The sequence below is a fragment of the Aricia agestis genome, chromosome 16 (genome assembly GCF_905147365.1).
Source record: "Aricia agestis chromosome 16, ilAriAges1.1, whole genome shotgun sequence".
NCBI lineage: Eukaryota > Metazoa > Arthropoda > Insecta > Lepidoptera > Lycaenidae > Aricia > Aricia agestis.
Genome location: NC_056421.1, coordinates 9,036,772 through 9,054,588, shown reverse-complemented (window position 1 = coordinate 9,054,588; position 17,817 = coordinate 9,036,772). Strand labels below are relative to the sequence as shown.

Here is a 17,817-nt window from a genome sequence, read left to right as displayed (position 1 = left end):
CTATAACTTATAATTTGTGTTTTTGTATGGCTCCCATACAAAAACACAAATTTTGGCTTATGTGCCTTAAATTTTTATTTAAATAATGTTGAGGTAGACATATAATTAAGGCCTTTGTGAAAATATCAAGTGCCTACCTGTTACCATTATTGATATCGAGCAAAAAGGCCAAAAAAATCACGTTTGTTGTATGGGAGCCCCCTTTTAATATTAATTTTATTTTGATTTTAGTATTTGTTGTTATAGCGGCAACAGATATATACACAATCTGTAAAAATTTCAAAACTCTAGCAATAGCGATTCTTGAGATACAGCCTGGAGACAGACGGACAGACAGACATCGAAGTCTCATGAATAGGGTCCCGTTTTCACCCTTTGGGTACGGAACCCTAAAAAATATCTTTTTTTTTGTTGTTTGTTTCGTTGTTTGGCCATATTATTACAAGTTTTATAAAAAAAGACGCAGGACCGTTCTCAGACCAATCCCGATAAGCATACAAATCTTCAAAATCGGAGGAATTGGGTTACGAGAACCGCGTTACAAGAATTTTATATAGGTAATAGAACTGATGGATTATTAGAACTGGAATTGGAAGCTCATTCCAATTCAAATACGCCCTTAATATAATTAGGTCGTATTTGAGTAAAGGTTGTAGAAAATCACGAGGAACATTCAGTAAACCGCTGATAATATTAAGCCTTATGAAGTACAAGGCTGTACCACAATAGACAGATCGAACCAGTAGGCTGACATCAAACAAGCTTACGAATCGGCACGTTGTACCCCGTGGTACCGCTGCAAGCATGATAAGAACGCCTCTGGACCCGTACCACCAATCCGTACTACCAAACAATCGAACGATGATGCTGCGTCCTACTGTAACAAACGTGAAACAACGTTATTAGAGCAGGACGCGGCTTTCTTGTTCGATTGTTTGAGTCTCAAAACGGTTTCGTGGTAGGCTTTCAGCAAACGCGGTGTTTCGGCGCGTGTCGGTAGATATTATGTCATACTATGTCAAACGAATTTTGATTTTCAAAAACACTTCTAAGGGCTCCCACACAAAACTGTGAATTCGTATCGTATTGCATTGTAATCTCATTTTTAGTATGAGTTTAGTCGCAGATATTTGCGATGCGATGCAAATTCGCAGTTATGTGCCCTAAGTCGGCCTACTGATTCGTTCTGTCTACTGTGGCTGTACTTATCAAATGTTTCATAAATCATTATTCGCCAGTCGACGCGTCAGCCGCGGTAACATATTTCAGGGGTCTTTGTGTTATACTTTATTAAATGAATTGCTTTTTGGCTTCAGGGTTGTATTTTACGTAATTTTATGGAATAATAATTATTATAATGTATTTTATTGAAATTTTAACAGGATTGTGATGAAAAATCTAACAAAACACGAATAAAACGTGACAGACGTGGGAGAGCCATGCTTCGGCACGAATGGGCCGGCTCGACTGGAGAAATAGCACGTTCTCACAGAAAACCGGCGTGAAACAGCGCTTGCGCTGTTTATCTGTCTACCAGGATCTGATGGCAAAAACTGAGAAAAGAAATTGACTGTAGCAATACCGGGGTAATCGGAAAAAAATATTTTTATCCTTTTTTTCCTTGTAGCGGCTGATTCTGTGTGTGAAACATGCAAATATAAAAATCAAGGATGTTTTTTGAAAATCTGCCAACCAAATTTACCATCAGATCGTAGACCTATAGCGCCTCCATCGTGGGTATCGCAGACACAATAGATTTTTAATTGTCATGCGGCAGCCGGCTGCCGCTCAGGGAAGAAGAATACTCGTAGCATACTCTATGCTACAAGAATGATACGTCGCGTCGTAGAGGGCTACGGCGTAGCTTTTGCGTAGCTATAGCTCTACGAGCTCGTTGGTCGTTGTACACTGGCTGTTTTTCTTGACAGACAGACAGAGAGATAGTCAAATAGATAGATAGACACACTTTCACATCCATATTTATTTATTTATTAAAAACTTTATGCACATACAAGTACAAAGGTGGTTGGCCTTATGGCATTATCTACCAGTCAACCTTTGGGCGAGACAGGAACGAAATTGTATAGGTCCCAGTCAAGTTAAAAAATAAGAAAAAAGAACTAACTAATATTATAAATACGAAAGGATGTTTGTCTGTCTGCTTGTTACTTCTTCACGTCCAAATAATAAACGAAATTTGGCGCAACGAAGTTGCGGGCGTCATCTGGTTTGGGCGTGAAGAGGTAACAGACAGACAGACACACTTTCACGTTTATATTATTGAGTAAGGCTGAGTAATAAGTACGTTTTTTTTATGAAATAAGGGGGCAAACGAGCAAACGGGTCACCTGATGGAAATCAACTTCCGTCGCCCATGGACACTCGCAGCATCAGAAGAGCTGCAGGTGCGTTGCCGGCCTTTTAAGAGGGAATAAGGTAATAGGGGAGGGTAGGGATGGGAAGGGAAGGGAATAGGGGAGGGAAGGGAATAGGAGAGGGTAGGGAAGGGAATAGGGAAGGGATTGGGCCTCCGGTAAACTCACTCACTCGGCGAAACACAGCGTAAGCGCTGTTTCACGCCGGTTTTCTGTGAGAACGTGGTATTTCTCCGGTCAAACCGGCCTATTCGTGCCGAAACATGGCTCTCCCACGTATAAATAGTACATCAGCTTTGTCCACACTGTGCCTTTTTCTGTTCGTCAATGCCTGGCATTGGCATGCGTTATAGCGCAGTCAACAGCGAACGTGAGGCATGCCCGTGACGCATGCCCTCTGACTGTATCCAAAACTTCAAAAATGGCAATATTGTCGTTGCGTTCCTTGACGCATTCAATTATTGAATGCGCCAATTAAATATGAAAGTTGATGACGAAAATTGAAGATGAAAGTGCACAGTGTGGATATAGCAGATATTAATAAGCATTCCTTCAAGCGTTAATACTACATAATATAGGTAAGCCGTACATACACCGTTAAAGTACATAAAGCTATCAGATCGTAGCTTATTAAGAAGTAACTATCTGGTTAATCAGTTGTGCGAATTTCCACCTGGCCGCCCTCAGGAGTCCTATCTGCGATCGCCGACAATATTCTCAGAGAAATTTCATTAGTATTACCGTTTATCTGCCCGTTTGAAATGATCTTACACAAATATATTTATTTGTAGCTTTTGCCCGTGAATTTGCGAAGTTTACTGGTTAATATTTGTACCTTTTTGTGACTTTTCAAAATGAACAATGCATGTTATACTCCTGAATAATATAATCTATTTTTTCTGTTAGTTATTGACCTCAATGAAAAGTATTTAGTTGGAAAAATAAAATGTTGGCCTCAGCCTACATCTATCTATATCTTATCTTATATACTTATAATAAAATCGTAGAGGTAAAATTTTTGTACATTGAAAATAAACTTGAAAAAACGAGTCAGGGGCATATTAGAAGAGTAATAGAACACATTTTAACTGTTTTTCAAATTTTTGTTTCTCTGTCTGTTTGTCGGTTTGTCTGTTTGTCTATTTGTACAGGCTAATCTCTGAATCCGCTGGACCGATTTCAATGAAATTTGGCATGATGATACCTTACATCCCTGGTCAACATCTTAGATACTTTTTTTTAACATACTTTCAAAAAAGGAGGAGTTAATGTTTACTTTGCTGTTTGTGGTCAGATTTTCAAAATTCTTTTTTTGTTGTATATATTGCCCGAATTCGATACCATGTTTACAATAAAATCAGTTAAGTGAGAGTCGGACTCGCGCACGAAGGAACCGTTATAGAGAAAAAATAGGCCAAAAGTTGTGTTTTTGTATGGGAGCCCCCCTTACATTTAAGTTATATTCTAATTGTATTATTAAGTACTAAAGTAGAAATATAATTAAGGATTCTGTGAAAATTTCAACTGCCTGCCTATTGTCATTATTGATATCGAGCAAAAAAGGCCAAAAAATCATGTTTGTTGTATGGGAGCCCCCCTTAAATGTTAATTCTATTTTGTTTTCAGTATTTGTTGTTATAGCGGCAACAGATATACACAATTTGTAAAAAAATCAGAACTCTAGCTATACCGGTTCTTGAGATACAGCCTGGAAACAGACAGACGGACAGACAACGAAGTCTTAGTAATAGGGTCCCGTTTTTACCCTTTGGGTACGGAACCCTAAAAACGGTGACTTGAAGCAGCGGCAGCCAGTTTGAGCATGTCCCCCGGGCTCCCTGAGATCATATCAAAGGGTTTTCGTGGTTGGATACCGCTGTCGATCCAGGTGAGACAGGAGATACAGTGGTGGAAACGTGTTGTGGCCGGTGGGCCAGCGCCCATAAAGAAATTACCCTTTGGGTAAATAAGGCGCCGCCGCCGCTGCCGCCGTTGTTTGGCGTATTTATTCTTGAGCCTGTCCCTCGGGCGCCCTGAGATCAAATCAAAGGGCTTTCGTAGTTGATACCGCTGCCGATCCTGGTGACACAAGAGATACAGTGGTGGGAATGTGTGGTGGCCGGTAGGCCAACGTCCATAAAGAAATTACATTTTGGGTAAGTAAGTAAACAACTGCAAGCGTTATTTTGTTCTGGTTTAATTGTAGGTTATGAATCTGAGAATAAGAGTTAGGTTAAAGAGGGATAGATGCCTACATTAAATCCCGCCCTTTAAAGTCTATCCTCTATCTCCGTCGACCATCACATGTTCCTTTCCCCTGTCCTGTGGCCCCCATCCCCTGTCCACGCCAAGCGGTCTTCGAAAAAAGGATTTTTCAAAACAATAAGTACCTGAGATAAGTACCTATCTGAGGTTTAAGTTTCCTGGGTTTTGATGTCAATTAAAAATTTCGTGTGTAATATAAGTTCCAAATAAAATAGTCGTAAACGGATGTTCAATTTTCTAAATCTCGATTTTAATAACATACATTCACGCGGACGAAGTTGCGGGTACAGCTAGTTATAAATATAGCCAACAATTTTGTTGAATTTGAGCTTCAGATCTCATATTTTATAGGTCGAGAAACAATTAATATTCACCCCGTACAGTAAAAAAAACTAGTATTTGAAGACTGCGATGCGAATTAAGGATTAGATTGAGGCAACTTTTTTTTATTGAAAATCCGAAATTTTGTACAAGTTAAGCGCTGTCTAACGTCAGTCGTGAATCAACCAAATCTCTCACACAGCCCACGCACCTATTAAGGAGTCTGTCCTAATAAAAATTGTATAAAACGGCCAAACTCGTACATTCGACCTTATTAAAATCTAGAAATATTAATAAGGGTACCCACCCTTCGTGCCCCGAGGACTCCGGGACCTTCATTAAAATAAATATAATAACAAACTCCAAGATTTTCCACGCACAGGGGAAGTGTAAAAACCTGAACTTTGCAAAGTAATAAAAGAACTCCCCTTTTGCCTTTTCATATTTTCTCTCACGCGTGTAAAGCCTCATTAGTACTTGGAATATTTGACTGTATGTAGAGAGCAAATTTATCCATACTAATACTATCTATCTGGGAGCACGGCAGTGCTCCAGCCAAGCTTTTTAGCAAAGGCACGGCCGTAGCATACTTTTCTCGAAGCGGTTCGCGGCTATTTCACACCCCGTTTATCTTCGATGTTAACAAAGCTAGGGACTTAGAATTTCGGTGACTAGGAGCAAGTATTAAAACTAGCTTAATCTCCAAATTACATAACATTTTGATAAATAATTTAATAGTTACGGATGACCAAAGTTACTACATTTTGTCACTCACTGACTGACAGATCATCAAAATTTTAAGGTACTTCTAGCAGACTTAGAACCTTGAAATTTGGCAACAAGGTAGATCGTTATCCACAATAAAAGGAAAAATTATGAAACTTGCCAAGTGCGAGTCGGACTGGCGTACATAGGGTTTCGTACCGAAAATTTGTATGGGAGCCCCCCTTAAATCACAAGTTTATGTACTTTGTATTACTTATTATTAAAGTTGAAATACAATTAAGTATTTTCTGAAATTTTCAAAAACCTTACTTTTACCGTTATGGATATAGAGCAAAAAAGTGCAAAAAAAACGTGTTTGTTGTATGAGACCCCCCATTAATCATTTATTTTATTTTAGTTGGACTTGCTTTAGCGACAACAAAAGTACATAATTTGTAAAAAAATTAAATATCTAGCTATTGCGGTTCTCGAGATCTAGCCTCGTGACACACGGACGGACGACAGACAGACAGCGAAGTCTAGATTCATTAGGAATAGGCTCCCGTTTTCATCCTTTGGGCAAGGAAACCTAAAAACTGAAAAGTATAATATAACTTTATTAAATAGAAGAAAATATTTTTATGTTTGTGGCTTTGCACAGAACATTAAAAATGAGTTTCGACTTCATAATAATTATTTTACGTACAAAAGGAAAAATAGTGTTAACAAAGTTAACAATAAAACTATGATAATTAAATTTGATTACAATATAAAAATCAGAACTGCGAATTACGATGTACACTCCATACTCGCTCGATAGATGGTGTAGCAGTCCCTTTATATCGCGGTATCGCTTGTTTGCGGAGTATAATTATTATGGTTTTAAAAAATCCGGGATAGGTCGTAATACTCAATCGAAAGTAACATCGGTGCATGAAAGTTGTTGGATTATCGTCATAGAATTTGTACTTTGTAGAAGTACCTACCTGTTATTATCAATTAATTTTACGACCTAGAATATATACCTAGAGATAGAGAATGGGCGCTAAGCTAAGTACAGAAAAGTTTTAACGTGACCTGAAAAGAAAAGAAACCTTAAAAAAAGAAATGAAATCCCACCAAAACATTGCCAGACGCATGTGGACGATGGTACCCAATAAATCAAATCAGTCGCTTATTATTTCTCTAGTGCTCATTGCCGAGCCTCTATAATAATTATAAAATAAAGAAAACTATTGATAAATTCACTGAATGTTGATTTAAATTACAAAATAAGTTAAAGGCTTGGCTTGAATGTGATCTGAAAACTTTTTACGATAGATATATTGCATAGCCATGCAATATTTTGCTTGGCGCCTTTTTACATTTAATGTTTTGGTGGGATATATTATACGTGAGCCAAAAACTTTGTATTACGGGGAAACGTAAGTGTATGAAATTTTGCACAGTTATAGTTGTTATGGTGAAGGAGTGCATCGAGCTAATATTATTTTGAAATTATGCTCTTGCCATACATTTTTTAACAAATTAAACATTACACACACAACAACACACACACTATGACAGATTTTTGAGTGACAAGCCTATACATACGAATTATACTATTTTATTTATGGTTGAAGTCTGTTGACAACAAGGTGACAAATTGAAAATTAATATAAAATACTATTATAAACAATGCTTACATGGCCATTGTTAGATCAGCTGAGTCCCAGAAACTGAGTTGAAAAAAATATGATAAAGTCAATTTTTTTTACAAAATATACCTAGGTCTTAATGTCGTTGAAACTAAGGTCGATAATTTCGACCATTGGGAAATCTCTAGTTATACTTATAGGCTGGGGGAAAAGTCTTTTCGCTTTTATAATATGTATGAACTTGTCATAAAATCTCTTGGGCTATACCAATTGTACCTGGCTGATTTTGGTATCTTTAAAAAGTTTTAATTTTACTGAAGACAGTTCCAAATTCAATTAAGTAAACGTAAGATTTTCATTCGTTTTTCTAATCGTTAAAATGAGTGATTCTAATGAAGAATTTCGATACATTATAAAATTTTATTACAAAAAAGGTAAAAATGCAACACAAGCCGCGAAAAAATTTGTGATTCGGAAATTGTAATGTCAAAGATGCACGTCGCTCTGGTCGCCCTGTTACGGACAAAACTGATGCCATTTTTTAAAAAGTGGAGCAAGATCAACATATTAATAGTTACGATGTAGCTGAAGAACTGAAGATTGATATAAAACGGCTTTGGCGCATTTGTAAAAAGCTGGGTATACAAAATATTTGGGTGCCTCATGAGCTCACTGAATCTTCATTACGACGCTCGACGATCACTAATTCTTTATTACGACGTAATGAAACCGAACCATTTTTTAAGAAGCTCATAACTGGTGATGAAAAGTGGATCCCGTACGACAAGAATGTGCGAAAAAGATCGTGGTCATCGGCCGGTCAGGCTTCACAGACTGTGGCGAAACTCGGGTTAACTCGCAACGTGCTGCTGAGCAACGGAGTCGCGGGCATCATCTAGTTATTTATTATTCTATGCATCTATACGTTATTTTTCTAATATCGATACATAAACCGCAAAACCACTAGAATTTAACGGGAAATACAGAGTATTGGGGTTTTCGGTAAATAAAAAAATAGGACTATAAAAAACATTTTAATCAAAAAAATAGCCTTAGAATCGTAGTTGCGCCATGCCCCAGTTTGGGGTTGTAGGCGATAGCTGTAACTTAACAAATTACAAATTTAATTAAACTTACAAACGAAAATTTAACTGACGTGTCATATTAATTAATTTTAAGCCGCGATATATAATATTGGAAATAGTTTGTTAAGGATTGAATTAAAGTCAGTATGTCTCAAGATGTTTGTATAATATTAATGGTTTTCATAAAAATACTATAATATTTGTTAGTATGTTTACAATTGCTTAATACATACATTACGTTCTTTAAATATTGTTACTAATTCATTCATTTTAAAGTAAATTAAAAAAAATGTAAGCCATAACTGTAACAATAATAATAATTATATTTGCATAATGCTCACTAATATGATTAAACTGCAGATATCTGGTTTTAAGAAATAAGCAGTTTTAGTTTTTAAGCAATATCAGTTTAGTTCCAAATAGCAAAATATGTTTTGTTGTGTAGAAACAACATTCCCTTGGCTTAATTTATTCTCTCTCTCTACTCTCTATAACTATAACTCTAAGAGAGACAGAGAGAAAATACTACAAGGTTAGCTATCAAAGCATGTAATAAAGAGTTGATAAGAATAAGATAGGGAAACGTTTCCGTGGTTCTGCTTGCAGCGGATATGAATCTTTGTTATAACTCAAGAAAAATGAGAAATGTCGAAGAAATACTGAAAAAAGACAAAATATATTCCTAACTTAAGAATATATATTGTCTTTTTGCACTAAGCAAGCATTTTTATTGTTTACTAAGCATGAAGTATAATATAATATTTTGATAGGTTTCGATAAATAAGAAATAAAATAAATAATAAATTTGAACGCTCGCGCTAAAAGCATAGTGCTATTCCATTCCCTCGCACATAACAATAAAATTTATTTATTCCATAATATTTATTTTAGAATATTTTGTGAAGTTTCGAGTACATTTTTGGATTTGATTAACAACAATACGACCGATTTAAATGCGAGAGCAAAGAGAACCTTTGTGTTTAAAACAATTGGAATTAATTAAGTTTCAATATAAATTTACAAACATTAATAAATCTGTACAATGCCTGGAATTTGAAAATCTTTTGAGTGGAAACCCGTGAAATTAAAATCATTGGGCCGGCTACGATCAATTTTATGTTTATTTTCTACTTGAAAGTTTTTCTATTAATTTTATAGTTGGAACATTTTATTTCTGTAAAGCACAAACCTATAGGCGTGATAGTTTTTCCGTAAAGTAAATGTACAGGTTGTGGGATATACCAGGGCTTGCTTCGCTCGCCTTGCTGACGTTAGAAATTTGCATGTTACATCTAAGAATTAAAACAATCTCAATATTTAAAATTTCGCTATTTAATTTATTGAAATGTGAAGTCACAAAACTAAGGAAGAATATTATGTGTGGAAAATGCGACTACGACATTACTTTTATATCTTACATTTATTTTATTCATACGATGCTGCTACAAAAAATATGATTTGGCAAATATAATATCAATGTAAACTGTTAACAGAAACGATAAAAAGTCGTTTCTGTTAACAGTAACCACCGGAAATTGGGCGAGGTCATAACAATGCGTTGTGGCGTCGCGTCGCTAAAACAACATCGCACAGAAATGCGATGCGATGTCGCAACGTAAAAATTTAATCGGATACGATATTGCACGATAAAGGATCATCCATAAAGTATTTCACACCTAAAAGGGGGGAGTCGACAAAGTGCGACATGGTATGACAATTAGGAGGTCGGGAAGGGGGTCCTTAGTTTTGTGACTTCACATTTCAATAAATTAAATAGCGAAATTTTAAATATTGAGATCGTTTTAATTCTTAGATGTAACATGCAAATTTCTAACGTCATCAAGGCGAGCGAAGCAAGCCCTGGTATATCCCACAACCTGTACATTTACTTTACGGAAAAACTATCACGCCTATAGGTTTGTGCTTTAACATAGTACTTTTTATCTTTAATATATGTAGATTGTAGATGTCTTATCATCAGTCAGTCAAGGTTTTTTATATTGTACTTCTGTCATCATCAGTCGGTCAAGGTATGACGACGCGAGTCCCCACAAAGCTCGGCTTTTAGCTAGTACATGAGAGGGGGAGATCTCACAAATGTGACCACCTGCGACAAGGGGGGACGGGGGGGTCTTAAAATAATGACAATCGTGTGACGTAATTTATGGATGGTCCCGACGCTATTAACTTAAACCAACAGAAATTTTCATGTTGCGTTATGCGGTGGCGTAGATTTTTAAATTGCGACGCCGCAACGTAGTGTGGTAACAGGTAGCTTGGCCCATTGAATTGCAGTTTTGAATTGACGAGTCCAGGGGCGTTTCATAATTAAGTTAATTTGCTTTACAAGGCTCAGCGTCTTGTATTACACCGGAATTCCTGAAGAGTTAACGAATAATTTGAAAATAATTACAGTTCCCGAATAGCGTTGTAAAATGTTTCTCGTCTCAACGGGGAAGGACAATTATTATTATTGCTAGCGAAAATGATTTCAGTTTATTACCTCAGGGTCTAGCGATAATGTTAAAAGGTATATTTTGAAAATTAATCATTTAGATTTTACATTTTAATTAAAATTAAGGAATTACAAAAATAAAAAATAAGTGTATATATATCTTTAATAGTATATATATCTTTAATAGTTTAATAAGAGTAACTAAAAATATCAATTAGATACATTTAAGTTAAGTAAAAATATTATTTAGATACATTTAAGTTATGTAAAAATTGTCTTTTTAATGCGAAATTGTTATAAAAAGCGATATAGAGATATTTACTATTAAGTGTCTTCCACTCGCATAGAGACGAGCAGTCACTGACTGAATTTTCTTCTATTAGACTTCTTTAGTAAATTTTGATCTTTTTACCAATGTTTTTTGTCGACTAGATAATGCCGCCTCCGTGGTCTAGTAATATAGAGCGCGGCTCTTGACTCGGAGGTCGTGGGTTCGATTCCCGCGTTGGAAACATGTTATTTCCAAGTTTGGTTAGGACAATGCAGGCTGATCACCTGATTGTATGGCAAGTAAGATGATCCATGCGTCGGATGGGCATATAAAAAGTCGGTCCTGCGCTTTATCTCTCGCCAGTCGTGTCGGTCGTCCGTCCCACTTTGTTATGAGAGTAAAGGAATAGAGAGTGCTCTTGTGTACTGCGCACGCACTTGGGCACTATAAAATTACTCCTGCGTAGCTGGCCTGGTTTCAATGAAGCCGGCCACCGTCATCGAAACCGGTGTGGGGAGCTATTATTAATGTCGGAAATATAGCAAGTTTTTTGTGCACGATAAAAAAACTTCCAAAGTAATAGTTACAGCAGAAGTTCCATTTGAACTTCGCTGTGTACATCATTACGGGGAAATCTAAAATATATTTTTTATTTCCCAACTCAAACGAAGCTGCAACTTTGATTCAAAATATTTTTTCTCCTTGATAGAAGGAAATGAGCTTGTCGTATCTAACTTTCTGTTGGGAACTTATCTCGAGATATAAACGGTGGAAAATATACAAGACTTTAAGAGTTTGTTAAATGCTTGACCATTTTGCTGTGACTGTTTTCACGAAAGCTAAAGCTGATGTTTTCTACTTTTCTACGAAATAAAATATCATCAGAGTATATATTCTATGCTCTTATATTTCTGACTTAAAATTAAAAGCCTTTTTACAGACTTTAGGGAATTTTTTTTCTTTGAAAAACAATTCATATCGTCGTTGTTGTTACTTGTTTTGTCCGTGAATAACAATAATTATTACTTTTAAAACGGCGAACTGATTATTTTTCTTAATCTAAACTGGCTTACTGCCGAGTGAAGGTGGGTTGCACCAGAGGCGTGGTTAAAGTTAAAGTTATGGTCAAAGTTATGGTTATAGTTAAGGCTAACTTTAACCTTAACTTTGACCACAGAATTTGACAGATGACAGCTGGTCCGACAAGGCTTGAAACGAACGTGGGCGGGGGCGCTGCTGGTAAAGGTAAAGGTAAAGAACTGTCAAAAATGGCGTTTTTGTATGATAACAGCGTTAGTTCCTTTTTTCGCCACGTCCATTTAAAACTTTGTCGAGCTCAAGGTTATGGCGTTCATTTTTGACTTTAACCAAAGATTTGACATTTTGCATTGCAATAATAGTTAAAGTTATAGCTAAAGTAAGTTGGTGCATCCCACCCATGGTAGTTAACCTCAAAATAAAATAAAAATAAAAGAATTTCACCTACTATTTTTAGACTTATTATGAAAGAACCAACGACGTACAACACAGGAAAAATTTAGTAACATTATACAACGTCATATCCACGTCGTTTAATTAGTTAATGTGTATAGCATCTGTAAAGCGTTAATATAATATGCGAATGAGGTCACTAAGTCACGACATGTACAAAACGTCTGAAAATCCCTCAACACGATTTATCATAATCTAAGCAACAATCATACATATACCTTACTTAGGTTGGGCACCATTTATACGCATATCGCAGGAACGCATTAATTAATTTTAAGAAACGTTGATTTTAATACAAATGGATTGTCTTTTAGCCAGAACAACTCGTTTTTTGCGTGTATAAAGTGGTATAATTCTTAGAAACTTCATTTAAGCATGCAATAACATTGCGTTAGCATGGGATTAGATGACGTGATGTATTGCGTGCTTTAATTTTATTGCATGTATGTTATTATGTGTGGAAAGAATTGAATTTGATGACGACCAAAGGACATCTTATGTTTGACTAAAATTATGGCTTTTTTTATTATTTTGTGATTGTTTTGAAATAACTAATTGTTGCCATTTCCATAGTTTATTAAAGTTTAAGTTTTTAATACTTTTGCTTCGAATTGTACAGTAAATAGAATTAAAATTTAATGAAAAGTGACAGACAATGCAATTTGATGTTTTCAATAATATTATGTTAATCAAATTAAAGGTAATCATTAAATGAGAGTGCAACCGTTACTTTTCTATTTACTATAATATCTAAGTTTGTACACATATAATATTTGCAGGAATTTTTAATACGTCACAAAAAAAAAATAACTCCCCACACCTATGTCGGTGACGGTGGCCGGTTTTATAGGGCCCAAGTGTGTGCGCAGTACACAAGATCACTCACTATTCCTTTGCTCTCATAACCCAGTGGGACGGAAGACAGACACGACTGGCTAGAGATCAGGTGCAGGACCGACTTTTTACATGCCCATCCGACGCATGGATCGTTATACTTGTCAGACAATCAGGTGATCAGCCTGCAATGATTGTCGTAACCAAACTCGGAAATAACATGTTTCTAACGCGAGAATCGAACTCACGACCTACGAGTCAAAAGCCACGCTCTAAGCCACTGGACCACGGAGGCGCTAGTCACGTAATAAACGTAACATAATATACGATGATGTCGAGAGCACCGTGATATTTTACCTCAACAGTTAATTACGTATCGGTACATGTACGGTATCCCCTAATGAATTCTGTCAGAATTTAATTAGTCCATATCAGGCTGGTTGGTATTCTTCAAAGAATTTTATTACGTCCGAACAAAGTTTGATACGACTGAAAAAGCTTTATTTTTACCGGCGCGGCCCTGGAAAAACTACAAAATGAACGCTGAAAAATGTTTACGTGCGATGTATAACGAATGAAAAATCGAGCCTCTAATTTTAGGTATGATGGGTATGGTTACTCAAATCAAAATTGAAAATATTTTTATTCCATTAAATAACTATCTATCCCTGTTATAGTGTAGCTTTATTATTGCAGTGTGTTTCCTACTGGATTTGATAATAATTATTATGTTTGGAATTTAGGTTATTTGTGCCCAAATTCTGAAGTTTAATTGACAGGAGACATTAATTATTGCTTTTGAAGGAAGCATAAACTTTTGGATCTGTGCACTTAAGCGATATTGCAAGTTTTTGGTAATTTTTAACACACACTTTGGTAATTTTGTCGGGTATATCAAGATCCCGACTAAAATTGTTATGGCATAACTCTATCAAATAACGCAGGTCCCCTGTAATTTCTCTGATAATATATACTTTAATTCTAATAAATTATATTCTAAACACAATAATTATTACCAAAATTTTGCGTAATCTCAGCTACATATCGGCCATACATAATCGCCAGTATTTGTGGCCGACCTGCCCCAGGAGGGTGGCTCGGGGACAAACGAAGCACGCTCCAATGACCTTTTTTCATATACGGCTTATTATGCGTAACAACGAGGGACGTATTTTTGAAAACAGGGTCACGAGAATCGAAACTCGGAATATCCGATAGGATGAAATGATATCGAAACCAAAGATATACATTATACATACTTTACTTTAATATTATAAATGCGAAAATTTGTCTGTCTGTTACCTCTTCACGCCCAAACCGCTGATTCAATTTTGCTGAAATTTAGTATGGAGATACCTTGAGTCCCGGGAAAGGGCATAGGATACTTTTTATCCATGAAAAATTTACGGCTCTCGCTCGATAAACGAATTTTGGCACAACGGAGTTGCGAGCATCATCTAGTTAATTAATACAGTCTGAACTGTTATGTAGGTTTTTATAGACCTTCAAGACCTTATGCCAAACAGGTATCTCATTAAAATTATAAGATGACAGCTTTATCTCTCATTTTTTTCCCACACCATAATTTCCTTCACAGATTTTTCAACCACTAATATAATACCCTGCCAAAAGTCACCATTAATTAGCAAATCAGTCTACATCACGACAAAATTTAGCACATTTTTGACATTTAGGACCTGTTTCACCACTTATTCATTCATATCTGACAGATAGAGTATACACCATTTGTCCATATTATATCAGTAAGTGGTAAAACAGTGGTATCGGAGGTTACACGTTCAGTTTTTCAACAATCTGATCCATCAAATCTGGTAAAGATTGACCCGAACCTGAACGTGTAACCCACGGATTGATAACTAATCATTTTTTTATTATGTCCTTTTTAGCCATCAATCTGGCGTCAATCTCAGATTGATGGGCTGAACTCATGCCAGATTGAGCGTGTAACCTACGACAGTAGCCAAAATCAAACTTGTAGCTAAAAAAATTAATGCTATTTGCGAAGTTGTGAAATGTCACGGTGGAGTCGAGCCGTTCAGCACTACCGCCCAGTCATTCATCGCCACTGGTGACGAAAGCCACAATTGATCACCTCCAATTACTAAATGTGGTCCGAACCTGCCAAATCTGCACCCCGATTCTGCTAAATTCAACATAGTAATCTTTGGTCGGAGTTTAAATATGTGTCTGGAAAAAACGGTTTAAAGCGGTAAGACCGCCATTTTGCACATTTAATTATGTATAATATTTTTGTTCTTATTTCTTTTGTTTCTGTCTTTTTATGTAATTCTATTTTTTTGAATGTGCAAATAAAGCATTTAGATAGGTACGCGGTAGCGTGTCAAGTCAAGTTTAAGTTTTTTTTATTATGAAAACTTCAGGTTAGTATTATTATGTGGTATATAATTGAGAAAATACGATTGCCGAGGCCTGAAGATACTTATAGGCCCAATAACTTAGCTTTATTAGTAAACTAAGTGACTCGTGAACTTTGTATCACTATTTCTTAAATTTGCTCACCATTTAAACCTTCCCAGGACTTCTACGAATATTTCACGACTAAAATTAGCCAAATCTGTTCAACCATTGCCAAGTTTTACCGAGCCTAACAAAACTTAGATTCATTTTTATTTGTAAAGATAACTGAATAAATATACACAATACATTAAACCACTATATATAAATATACGCAATGCATAAAACAATACAATAAACTAATATTGTCCCGGGAAAAACAAAATTTGTAGTTAGAACACACCTCAAAATAATAAAAAAGAAACCGCAGTGCCTGTTTACTTGGTAGAATAAATAGATTCATAAGAAGACGACGGAACGACATTATTTTTTTAAATTGGTTTGACATAACACGTCCAAATGACGTAGGTTCACGGTCTATGAATTAATTTCTCTGATATAAGTACACTCATTCTACTCCTGCAGATATTATAATATTATGGTATATTAGCTGTCCCGGCAAATGTTGTTTTGCCATATAAAGTATTTCGCCCATATAATTTTATTGAAGTGACTAAATAAGTATGGCACCATGGCAACGTCCATCGCTATCCCGTCGCACAAACTATGGTTGCCGTCAGCCTCGAGTTGTAATAATTTACTAGGTATTATTTATTCAACAAATACACTTATCAATATAAAAAGTAGATGTTGTCCGATCCTCCACCCTAGCCCATATGCTTAAGCCGTTATTCACTAAAATCGGTTAGGCCGTTTTAGAGGAGTTCAACCACGCACACCGTGATACGAGAATTTTATATATTAGATTATTATTTTACCGTTTAAAATAAAAAAAAAATCTTTTCATCATAATATTCTATCTGACAAGGGAACTGAGCGTAAATTAAATTTGTATAAGACAAGGCCTTGCCTAGATCGCCTACAATTTAAATAAATGAGCTTAGTCTAGTACTAGACTCTGGGTACTAACAATAAACAGGAGGGGTGGATTAGAATAGAGTTCCCTAGGGGAAATAGAAGGTCTATCCTTGATATGACTAGATTTAAAATAGCCTATAATACTCTATATACTATGCGTAGTGCGCTTTTACTTAAACTCCTAGATGAAGCCCGCAACTCCTTCACGTCAAAATTCGTTTATGATGCGAGAACCATATTATGTTATTCCGGGATAAAAAGTATCCTATGTCCTTTCCCGGGACTCAAAGTATCTCAATACCACATCTGATAAGCGGTTGGGGCATGAAGAGGTAACAGACAGACAGATACATAAATAATAATATTTGCGTGGATAAGTTTTGATTTGGCGTTTGCTAAGTTAATAATACGTTTTATGAAAAATAAAAAAATGGAATTATAGCCACCAAACCAAATAATGTACAGTTAATTTTTATATCAGACTATTCAATATAATTAAAAAGCTTTTAACGTAATTATTGACAGTTTCAAATGATCTATAATAATAAAAATAATATGTTTAAAAATTTAAAAAATTAATCTCACAAATAAATAGAGGCGCCATAAATTATGATTTGTTCTGGATTTGTGAGATCTTCACTTTTGTTTGAAATTCGAATCAGACAACGGTTGATATACAGACCGTGAATTTTTTCATTTTTGTTGACGTCCAAGCCTTTTGTGAATGTTTTCTCGGTCAAAACGACGGGAATATCCGAACTTTTGAATTCTAATTGGTAATCCTACTCCTTTGTGAAGAATGCAATTTTTATTTGTCGGTATAGGTATTTTTAGTTCTTTTTTAAATGTGATTATTTTTCACTTTGTTATTGTTAGTTGTACTCGTATCTACTATTGATAATAATAATTATATTATAATTTAAATCTATTCTTTCAGACTCTATATAATATAGTATATAATAAT

At 35.6% G+C, this 17,817-nt stretch overlaps 1 long non-coding RNA gene across 1 annotated transcript; it reads right to left on the bottom strand.

Annotated features, from left to right (window-relative positions):
* Window positions 1-5,068: 5,068 nt before the first annotated feature.
* Window positions 5,069-15,415, bottom strand: LOC121734871. Its single transcript, XR_006036794.1, has 3 exons — window positions 15,296-15,415; window positions 13,533-13,536; window positions 5,069-5,079 (listed from the first exon to the last, which is right to left on the bottom strand). It is a non-coding gene; the product is annotated as an uncharacterized LOC121734871 (long non-coding RNA).
* Between the last annotated feature and the right edge of the window lie 2,402 nt (window positions 15,416-17,817).